The sequence below is a fragment of the Dryas octopetala genome, chromosome 3 (assembly GCF_963921425.1).
Source record: "Dryas octopetala chromosome 3, drDryOcto1.1, whole genome shotgun sequence".
In the NCBI taxonomy this organism is placed as follows: domain Eukaryota; kingdom Viridiplantae; phylum Streptophyta; class Magnoliopsida; order Rosales; family Rosaceae; genus Dryas; species Dryas octopetala.
The window spans coordinates 21,359,103-21,369,720 of record NC_141368.1 but is presented as its reverse complement, the minus strand read 5'-3'; the positions used below and the strand labels follow the sequence as shown (position 1 = coordinate 21,369,720).

General features: G+C 34.0%; 1 pseudogene; it reads right to left on the bottom strand.

The window, feature by feature from the left end:
- Positions 1 to 8,267: 8,267 nt before the first annotated feature.
- Positions 8,268 to 10,416, bottom strand: LOC147291763 (gibberellin 20 oxidase 1-D-like; annotated as a pseudogene).
- Between the last annotated feature and the right edge of the window lie 202 nt (positions 10,417 to 10,618).

The window sequence follows — 10,618 nt, the reverse complement described above, 5'->3', positions numbered from 1 at the left end:
GTCTATAGTCTATATAATAATGTTTTATGCATATAGAGTTATATATAAATTTAGTATATAACTATATAGTTAGTAACTTAGTATAGTTAGTTATATATAACTATATAGTTAGTAACTTAGTGTATAGTAGTTGTATACATACTACAATAGTTATATATAACTATATAAGTAATATATAATTATAATAGTATACTAGTATATACTATAGTAGTATATAGTTATATATATACTATACTTATTACTCTATAGTAGTTATATATAATCTTATATATAGTTATAACTTATAACTTAAGCAGGTTGTATTTATTTTAAAATTTTAAGTACTAAACAAGTTAAACAAAGTTCAAAGTTGTATTTGCATTTGTTTAATTGGTAGAATGGTAGTTCAAAAACCCAATTGTGTGGCCAAAATGTTCAAAAACCAAATGTAAGTACCAACAAAAAAATTGGACTTAGGCCCACATTTTTTGGCCCAAAACCGTGCACACACCGAACCAAACCGTTCTTGCAATGGTTTGGTTTGGTTTGGTTTTTTTCCACTTTATCCGGTTCACAACACCGAACCAAACCGATATAATATTTCTGGCGCGGTGCATGGTTCTCGGGGTGAACTGAGCCGAACCGCACCGTGCCCACCCCTAACTATGCAATAGTAATTGAATAAGCAATTTTTGAAATAGGGCTTAAGTACCTGGTTTCTAGGCAACAGATCAAAAAAACAGTATTTGTGGTACATATATTAAAATGGGCAAAAAAGCATCATCATGTTTAAGGGTGGAATCGGTTTGGTAATTGAACTGAAACACCAGTGCCGACTACTGAACCGAAGGAGACATAATGCAACAAACAAGACCCGCCGCCGAACCGATCGATTGAGGTCGGTAACAAACTTTTTAGGATCGGTTCGGCGGTATTGGAGGGGTCGGTCAGGTTTTTTGGTGTTCCGAGGGGGGTGGTTTCCATGTTGTTTCCGACCCCGATCGTGGTGGTTCGGAACGGTTCACAAACTAAAACCGAAAAGACAACAAGAAAACCGAACCGATCGGTTCGGATCGGCTCGGTAGGTGGTTGTTTTTAGTATTTCGGTAAAAAATGCCAGCCTTAATCATGTTGGATGTGTGATCTTGAATAAATTACATGTTGCAATAAAATTTACAAAAATACCATATTTTCATAATAATATCACCTACCACATGTTGTTCACTACAAATTCTATGTCTAAATGATGCATAACATGCATGCATTTTTGGCTATTATAAAAGTAGAGAACTACCATTTAGAAAATAGAAAATTAGGATTAAATACTAAATCCTAAAAATTTTTTGATATAGCATGAAAATCATATAATATTTCAATTGAACTACTAAATTTAAATGTAGTTTTTTAGATTAGGTCACAAATATGTTGGTCTCTTTGATTTGAGCCTTTTTCCATTTGAAATTTTTGTCCTTTGGCCCACATATATATGATGGGTGTTAGTTAAAATTTATAAGGTTTTCACAAAATTGCCCTTAAGTCTTTTATATTATCTTGAAAATTTGCTAAAGTAGTCTCAACTTCACATTTAGTTGTGACTGTACGACACTCACAATTTCAAATTTAATTGTGACTGAACGACAATCACATCTAAGTTGTGAGATAGTCACAGTTAAGTTGTGACTTCATTGAATTTTTTTTAGAGAAACTATACTACAATATAGTATAAATAGAGGTCAAAACATAACTTTTACTCAAAATAATACATAGTATAGTCGTGTGAGTTGTCTATTTCAATTTACCAAGACAGTTACAGTTAAGTTGTGGCTGGATTGATATATTTTTTTTTAATACAATATAGTATAAATTAATGTAATATTTGTGATATAATATTTTTTTTTATTTTTTTTTATTGTAGTGGCATATAATGTAATATTTTTAAATTCTAATACTTTTTACTTTATTATTTTGTTTGACTTTTCAACTAGTACCTAATCTAAAATACTATTTAATTTTGATACCTAAACTAAAAATTTATTAAAATTTAGTAACTAAAATCAATGTAGCTTTTTGAAAACTACCAAGTAGATCGAATATTAAATGACCTTACCAAATGGGCTAGGCCCATTGACTTTTAAGGTTTGAAAATGTAAAGTTTAGTTGACCAATATATATGGAACACAAATTAAACTGTAAATTGACTATTATGCAATCTCGAAATATACTATAATTCTTTTTTTTTTTTTTGTAATATTTTATTATAATTTTCTGTTTGTAATTTTATTTTATTATAAGTTGGAAAATAAAAGTTAGAAAAAAAAAACTAAGGTCAAAATTGGGAAAAAATAATTGGGACAATAAGTATTTTCCTTATGATCGATTATGCCAAGCTTCAAATCGTAACTGTCTCAAAACATCCAACGATCTGAGTAGTGCCACATCAGCCAGGTTTAATTAGTTATTTTAAGTACGTACACACAACAATAAAAAGAAAGGAATCTCTGCAAATCAAGAGTACTCACCCAAAGAGAATCGTTGGTATCATTGAAATCCTTGATAAATGGATGTTAATATATATATTTTTATTGAGGATGTTAATTAATATCTTTGAAATCTTTAAAGATCAATTGCGAGGGGAAATCTATATATAGTATCTTCGCATCTTTAATGGGTGTTAATATCATTGAAAGTGTTATGATTTACTTTATGGTAATTCCAATGAATTTGTGGAATTACCAAAAATTAACAATAATTAATTTTTGGAATTGGTTTTGTAAAATAAAATGGTTTAGGAACCATAAAAGACCCATTTGGCTAAATTCCCGAAATTAAGGAGAATATTATATTTCCCTCTATATATTCTTACCTTCCACGTTCCAATTACATAGTTACCAAAATCATCAATATTTTCCTCACTTTACAATATTTACTATTATGAAGTAAATAATAAGCAATATCTGTATAACTAATTTCCCTAATTAGTAGGCGCGATACCTGTATAACTGTGTATAATTATAAAGTAAATAATAGGCGATATTTGTATAACTAATTTCCCTAATTACAAACAGCATTTTAATTCTCTTTGATATGATGAGATCTTCTCTTTTTTAACTTTTGGGGTAGGGTTGATATATATGATCGATAAGAATGACAAGGATATATCCTAGCTAGAAATTTAACCAGAACAAGAAATTTATAATCAATTAAGATTATGTGTAGCGCAAGCAAGGTACGTAATTAGGGCACAACTTATATTATACATATATATCCAACCGAACCAACCCCTCATCACATTCTGCATCTTAATTAGTATTCATTCAGACAAGTTAACCCATCCATGGCTGTTTCTACTGTCAACTTCACCAAGCGTTGTGCTCCACGCCCAAGAACCAAACTCCGTACCAAAAGACCCACCAAATTCCCCAGAACATCCTTCATCCCTCCTCACCATTATGATCATCACGATCCACTCGCCGGCGGCCTCACAGAGACAGCAGCCGTGGCGGCAAGAAACGCCGCGGAAGCCTTGTTCAAGCTCGGCAAGCTGAACTCGGCAGTCAAGCAGGCCATGGCAGCCAAAGAACTCAACCCAGATTTGGGTTCAACCATAGACAACCACATCACTGCTTACTTGGTTCACAAGGCAGTGTCCAAGAACCAAACTTTTTACCAACTTCTCTTCGTTCCCAACGGCAGCGCTGCCGATTCCGAAACCATCGAGAGAGAATATGAGAAGATGGTGCTGGCTTTGAAACCAGACAAGAATCGCTCTGTCGCTGCTGATGGTGCTTTGAAGCATGTTCAAGCGGCCTGGGAGGTTCTCTCGGACCCTTTAAAAAAGCTGGACTACGACATGTCGTTGTTAAGAGACTTGTTGACTCGAAGCCAAAGGGTAGATGATGATACTACAACTGGAGGAGATAATATTGGTCCGAATACTACTTTTTCCCACTGGTGGCGATATTTAAAGATACAAAGAAATTCTAATCCAGGCCCAGGAATCGAATACTACTGGTATTATGATGAGAATTAGGGGGCTCTAGGGTTAAAGATCGAATTTGGGAATTAATTAGTTCATGTATTTTCTTATTGAAGTTTTTATGTTTATTTTGTACACAAATGAATAAGCTTAGTTGTCTAAAACGTATGCTAGTTTGCCAATGAGTTCTAACACATTAAGGGTGGGTGGTGAAGAAGTAGATTGTAGGTTTAAATCGAATCATATATATTGTTTTGAAATAGTTTATTTCTCGATTGATTGATGATCAACGTATGCAAGACTGTGTATTCAATTCTTTTTTATTACATTGCAGATAATCAAATCTTAAATTTATCATAATACTAATCAATTACTCTATTCCCCCTCACCACCACTTGAGAGTGTCTCTTCAAATTTTCGATAGAGTGGTTATATCTTCATCACCTTGTCCTATTTTCCCACCTACATTTTTATTAAAATAATAATAACAAATTTATCTTTTTATAAAATGACATTTAAGGAGTTGACAAAAAAAAAATCAAATAAATATATTCTACCTACCTGGCCACTTCTTACTCACTCACCTCCTTACAACGGCCTAAACTTGATAAACCCTAGAATCTTCTTCTCTCATTTTTCTCATATCTTCAATCATTTTATTATGGGATTAATGTCATTTTGCTCCTCAGATTACACATGTATCAGTTTGCTCCCCATACTTCTAATTTGGAAAATTAAGGACCCTGACTTTTTCAATTTTATCAATTAAGGTTATTCCGTCAATTTATACATTTTTCATCTAAAATGTCAAGATGATCAACCAGAATTTAGCGAGAAATAAAAAAGGAAAAATGATGCATAAGGAAAAAATGATAAGATCTAAATGGAAGGGACCATTTTGCCCTCAAAGATTTGGATAAAAAATGTGTAAATTGAAGGAAGAACATCAATTGGCAAAATTGAAAAAGTAAGAGTCCTTAATTTTCCAAATTAGAAGTTTGGGGAGCAAACTGATACAAGTGCAATAGTCTGGGGAGCAAAATGGTATTAATCCCTTTTATTATACAATTTTTAAGTAATAGACATTCAAACGGACGTTCGAGAGAACTCTCTAAGTAAAAAGGTAAGCAAAAAACATTTATTTGTCTTTGATTTTTTTTTTTTTTTTAAGGACAACCATGCACGCAATTCTCTTTCTTTTTCTCCCCTTTTTCGAAAATTTATTTAGTCTTTTCTAGTTATATTGAATACCTTGGTAATTACCTGCAAGGTTTTTTAATTGGCTACCTATCTTCCCTTTATAGGACTCTCTCCTTGCTAGCATAGTTGAAAATGAGAAGCAAACTGAACTAACTACTCGTGTTTCGACATGGAAACAGAAAATTGAATACAACCAGCTGGAAGAACAAGTAACAAAGTGAAAACTACAAACAATAATTCCACTTCTACAAAGGAAGCTTGGGCATTTTTGAATTAATCATGGTCTTGAATCTTGATCACTTTGACAATAGCTGAAGAATAATCTTATACCCAATGGCGGAACCAATTTAAAACTTGGGTGCGCTAAATCTCTAGATATTTTTTTTTTTCCAAGTAAAAAAAATACACATAAAATTTTTATAAGTTAATTAACTATGTTTGTGAGTGATGTTTGGATTTTATATAGGTATTTTTTTTCCATTGTCTTCTATGGTGTATTTGAGTGTACATGAGATTGTTTTGATTTTATGTCTTCATAAGAAATAAATTGTTATAATTTTATTCTGTATATATTGCTCAGTAATAGTTTCTGTTTTTGTTATTTTTTTCTCGTGTTCTTGTAAATTAGTTTTCGGTCATTAATACAATGGACAAAAACAATTTAATTGATGGTGTTCATAAAAAGTTAGTTTCTTGGGCCGTCGAGAGCTGGCCAAAACGAATAGGTTCTATCCGGAGTTGGTCGCGCACGAGAGAGGAGGGAGGAGAGAGAAATGAAAAATTATTTCTGATTTTGGGTATTTAAAACCCTTGGCCATGAAATTACAAAACTGCCCCTTGCTTCAAACGTTTGTATCTCACAAACCGTAACTCTGATCTACAAATCATCCGCGTCTACGCGCTCGTGAACTCGAGACCTTTTCAACAAGTCCAAACTCGAAATCAAAAGCCCATTAAATCAAAAGTCAACCTTTGGGTCAAACTAATTTTAAAACAAAATTTAAAAATAAATTCAAAACCTTTAATTTCTAAAATAAATTCCCAAAAAATTTAAAATACATTTCAAAATAAATCTTGGAAAATACGAGGTCTCACAAATTTAAAACGAAACATTTTAAACCTAATAAATTTTAAATAACGTTAAATCAATTTCGGTGAAAACGTCAAATAAATTCTCAAAAACTTCCAAAGTAATTTAGAAAAAAAAAAAAAAAAAAATTTAAGATTGCACAACCCAACTTCCTTTAAAGCCTCTTTAAAACTAACGTTAAATTAAAATTAAAATTTTTACAAAAATTTGGGTCGGGTCGTTACATCTTTCACAACACTTCTTTTGTAGATGTGTGCAATACAGTGTGCTTGAGGTTCAAAAGCTTAAATCCAAGAAGTTTATTCTTCGATATTCTCTAGATTCTAAGGAAGATTTCGAATTGATGTTGACGTGCGTAACAATAGCGAACAACAAGTTTGTTGATATTTTCATCATTAGTTCACTTATTCTTCACTTAATTCTATATTGGTCTATGCTTTTTTTTGTTTCATATTGGTCCACTAACTTTATGACGTGTTCTATTGTGCTCCAAACCGTCAAATTAATTAGCATAAATGGCTATATATTCTAGTTATATGCTACGCACGATTGTGGTAAACGTATTCTTCACTTAGTTTCATATTGGTTCACAAACAGTGCTCCACGTACGTGCAAAGCACATGACTAAAATCGATGGGCGTTTGTGCTAATTTGATGGTTTGGAGCAAAATATATAAAATATGTCATAAAGTTAATGGATCAACATGAAACAAAAAAAATATTATGGACCAATATAAAACTAAGTGAAGAATAAGTGAACTAATAGTGCAATTTCCGCTAAATTCCAATCTCATGGGATTCAAAAGCTGGGGATAATTTTGGATGTGATGGCATTTTAAAAATCAGACTTAAATCAAAAAGTTAATTAAAAGCTACAAAATTATAATCTAAAATAGGAAATATAAAGAGAAATTTTATTCAATAACCTTTTTTAATACCCCTTAAACTTTTTTGAACCCCTCTCCCCAAAACTAACATTTATAACCTTTTTTAATTTGAAATACCCATAATACCCTCCATATAAAACATTTTTTTACGGTAGCTTCTTTTTGTTTTTTTTTTCTTTCTCTTCCCCAGCCAACCACTGTCCCTCCCTCCCTCTCCAACCAATCACTGGCCCTCTCACTGCCGCCCCCATCCTCTGCTGCTACAGCAAACCCAGCAAAATCTAATGAAAAAAAACCCACGTCGCCCAGCAAAACCCACAAAAAAAACTCATAAAATGATTGATTTTTTGAGAGATGAAACCCATCAAAACCCAGTAATGGAAAAGAAGAAGATGCAAAAATTTTCAGATATGGTCGAATTTTTGGTCGACACATGGTGGTGCTATAGCACTTAGTGGATAGTGCGGTAGACATGACAGTGTAGAATTTGTGGTCGACACATGTTGATTTGTGTCGACCAAAAATTCTACAAAAGTAATTTGTGGTCGACACATGGTCGAATTTGTGGTCGCTATGTGACCTTGTGGCGACCACAAATTCGACCAGATCTGAAAATTTTGCATTTTTTTCTTCTCCATTGTTGGGTTTTGATGGGTCTGAATATCTCTCAAAAAATCAACCATTTTATGGGTTTTTTTTTGTGGGTTTTGTTGGGCGACGTGAGTTTTTTTTCAGTGAATTTTGCTGGGTTTGTTGCAGCGGTAGGGGAGGAAGACGCCAGCGGCTGGGGTGGCGAGAGCCGTGGCAGTGAGGGGGCAGTGGTTGGCTGGGGAAGAAAAAGAAAAAAAAAAAAAAAGGTTTTATATGGACAGTATTATGGGTATTTCAAGTTAAATAGTGTTATAAATGTTAGTTTAATTTGGGGAGAGGGGGTCAAAATTTAAACGACTGAAATTAATAGTAAAAGCTCTTAAGTAATTACTAATTATTAATTAAGGCCACTTTTATTTCCAACGTACACAGTAAAACTCCCATTCCTACCACCACCTCCATATCATGTCATTTTCTTAGTTTGGCAGAAATGAGAAGATGACCCATAATTAATAACCAGCAGGGTAGGCCAGGTTCGGATAGATCAGTTGGCTTTCTGTTGAAGCCAGTTTGAGAACACTTGGAGGGTGTTCATGTCTGCTCTGTAATGCTTCTGTGTGAACTCAAGCAGCATAGGCCATGTGAAATCTGGGCATAACCTCGGGCACAAATTATCCACCAACCCGCTTGGTGGCCTCACCACCTTATCATCTTTTGGACACAAGAAGAATGCAAGAGACTTCCTCGGAGTTTGGCTGTTCACCACTGCCGGATGCAAGCAGCTCTTGAACCTCCCATTTGAAAGAGCCTATAGTTAATAAAACCCAGACAAACAAATTAATTCACGTACAAATTAATTAATAAAATTACAAACCCATTTGAAAGACAATGAGTACCATGAAGGTGTCACCAATGTTAACAACAAAGGCATTTAAATTTGGGGTAATGGAGCGCCATTGTTGGTCCACGAACACTTCGAGGCCACCTACTTGGTCTTGATATAGAATGGTTAAAGATGTTGGATCACAATGTGGCCCAGTGCCTAAAACCTGGTCAGGTTTCTGGCAGGCCGGGAGGGTAGTAATTGAGCCTCATTATAGATTCATTGCCTTGGAAAAATTCCTTGAAATGGGCTCTGTCCACCCCAAGACTCATTCCCAAAAGCTCCATGATCTCCAATGATAGAGTGCTCATAGCCTCGCCGTAAGCTTGGTACACCCTCCTAATTAACAGTACATAAATTAACAAGAACATGGTAAGAATTAAGTTCCATGATGCTAGATAAACACCCAAATGATCGAAAGCAAAATTAATGTTTAACATTAATTGCACACATATATATGAGAAAGTTACAAATTTAGTCTACTTATTTTATACTTAGTTCATTTTGGTCCACAATTTTTTTTAAGTTCTGTTTAGATCCACTAATTGTTCTACTTGTTCAATAATGGTCTAAATTTGTTTTTTCAAATTTGACATGTTTTTTACCCGATTAAATCTCACCCAAATTTAGCAAACATATACTTGTTTTAAAACTATGCATTTCTCATTTACAGTCATATAAAGATCATTCAAATTAGAGTTCTAAAACTCAAGATAATTGATCCCAAAGTAGGGTACCCAAAACTACCAATTTTTCAAACTTCACTCAATCTTAATTTTCTTAGATTACAATACTCCAAATTTTTTTTCATGACTAAAAAATGATGAAATATAACTTATACTTCAATTATAATTGAAGAAAACACAACCCAAAGAATTTAAAGTCACAAATCTGGACCTTTATTGAACAAATGAAACAATTAGTGGACCAAAACATAACTTAAAAAAGATCGCGGACCAAAATTGAATTAAGTATAAAATAAGTTCACCAAATCTATAATTTCCTCCATATGTATATATATATATAGAGAAAAATTCTTAGGTGTGGATGATTCGCACTTTTTTAAAAATCCTATATATGCATCCCATAAAAAATGTGGACATTCTCTCTAAAAAATAATTGTATATGGCAGTTGTTGAATAACCGAGTTGAAAGGGAAGTGAAATTACTCACTCTCTGCACCCAAGTTTGATCGCCCTCTTCCCAAATAAAAAAAATAAAAAAATGACTGTATATGTATATACCCGAGTTGGTCGAAATCTTGTCCCATGGTGCAAGAAAAGTAATCTCGAACAATGTTGGATGAGTTGTTTTTGTCCGCAGAGTAGCGAAAAGAAAGGGTCTCTTTCCAAGGGAGCTTTGAGGAGAACCTGCCAGTGAAGCTACTGGCATAACCGCAGTGCTCCCCAACTTTCCTCTGAACCCTCTGTTTTTCTGACAGAGGCAGCCCAAAGAAGTCGTCCATGCAGCGGTAAGCGTCCGCTATTAGTTCGGCATCAATGCCGTGATTCACAACCAGAAAGAAGCCGTGCTTTACACAAGCCTCGCCGACAAGTTTCGAGGCTTTCATGGCGGCGTCCACATCACCAGAGAGGAAGTCGCCCAAGTCTGTAAGTGGGACTTGGAGTTCAGGAGTGTTTTTGCAGGGCTTTTCGTCATCAGGCCATATAAATTGTTTTGGTATGTCTGATTGATTCTGAAGCTCGGCGGCATCGAATACTAATGGCTTCTGGTTCTGGTCATCTTCATCTTTGTGTTGGTGTTCAGCCATGGATTGTTTGTTTTTGATATTCATGCACTCAGCTGCCATATTGTATTAACCAAATGTATGAAGGACTCTGTTCGATATTTGAGAGCTTATAGAGAGAGAGAGAGAGGGACTGAAATAAGTTGATCAGTGTAATGAGAGAACAAACATTAGAATCTTTTATAGCTAGCTCTTTTCTTTTTCTCTCCCCTCATTCAAATTATATCTGTTTGCAGAAAAGGGCTTTTAAAAAAGAGGTGATTTT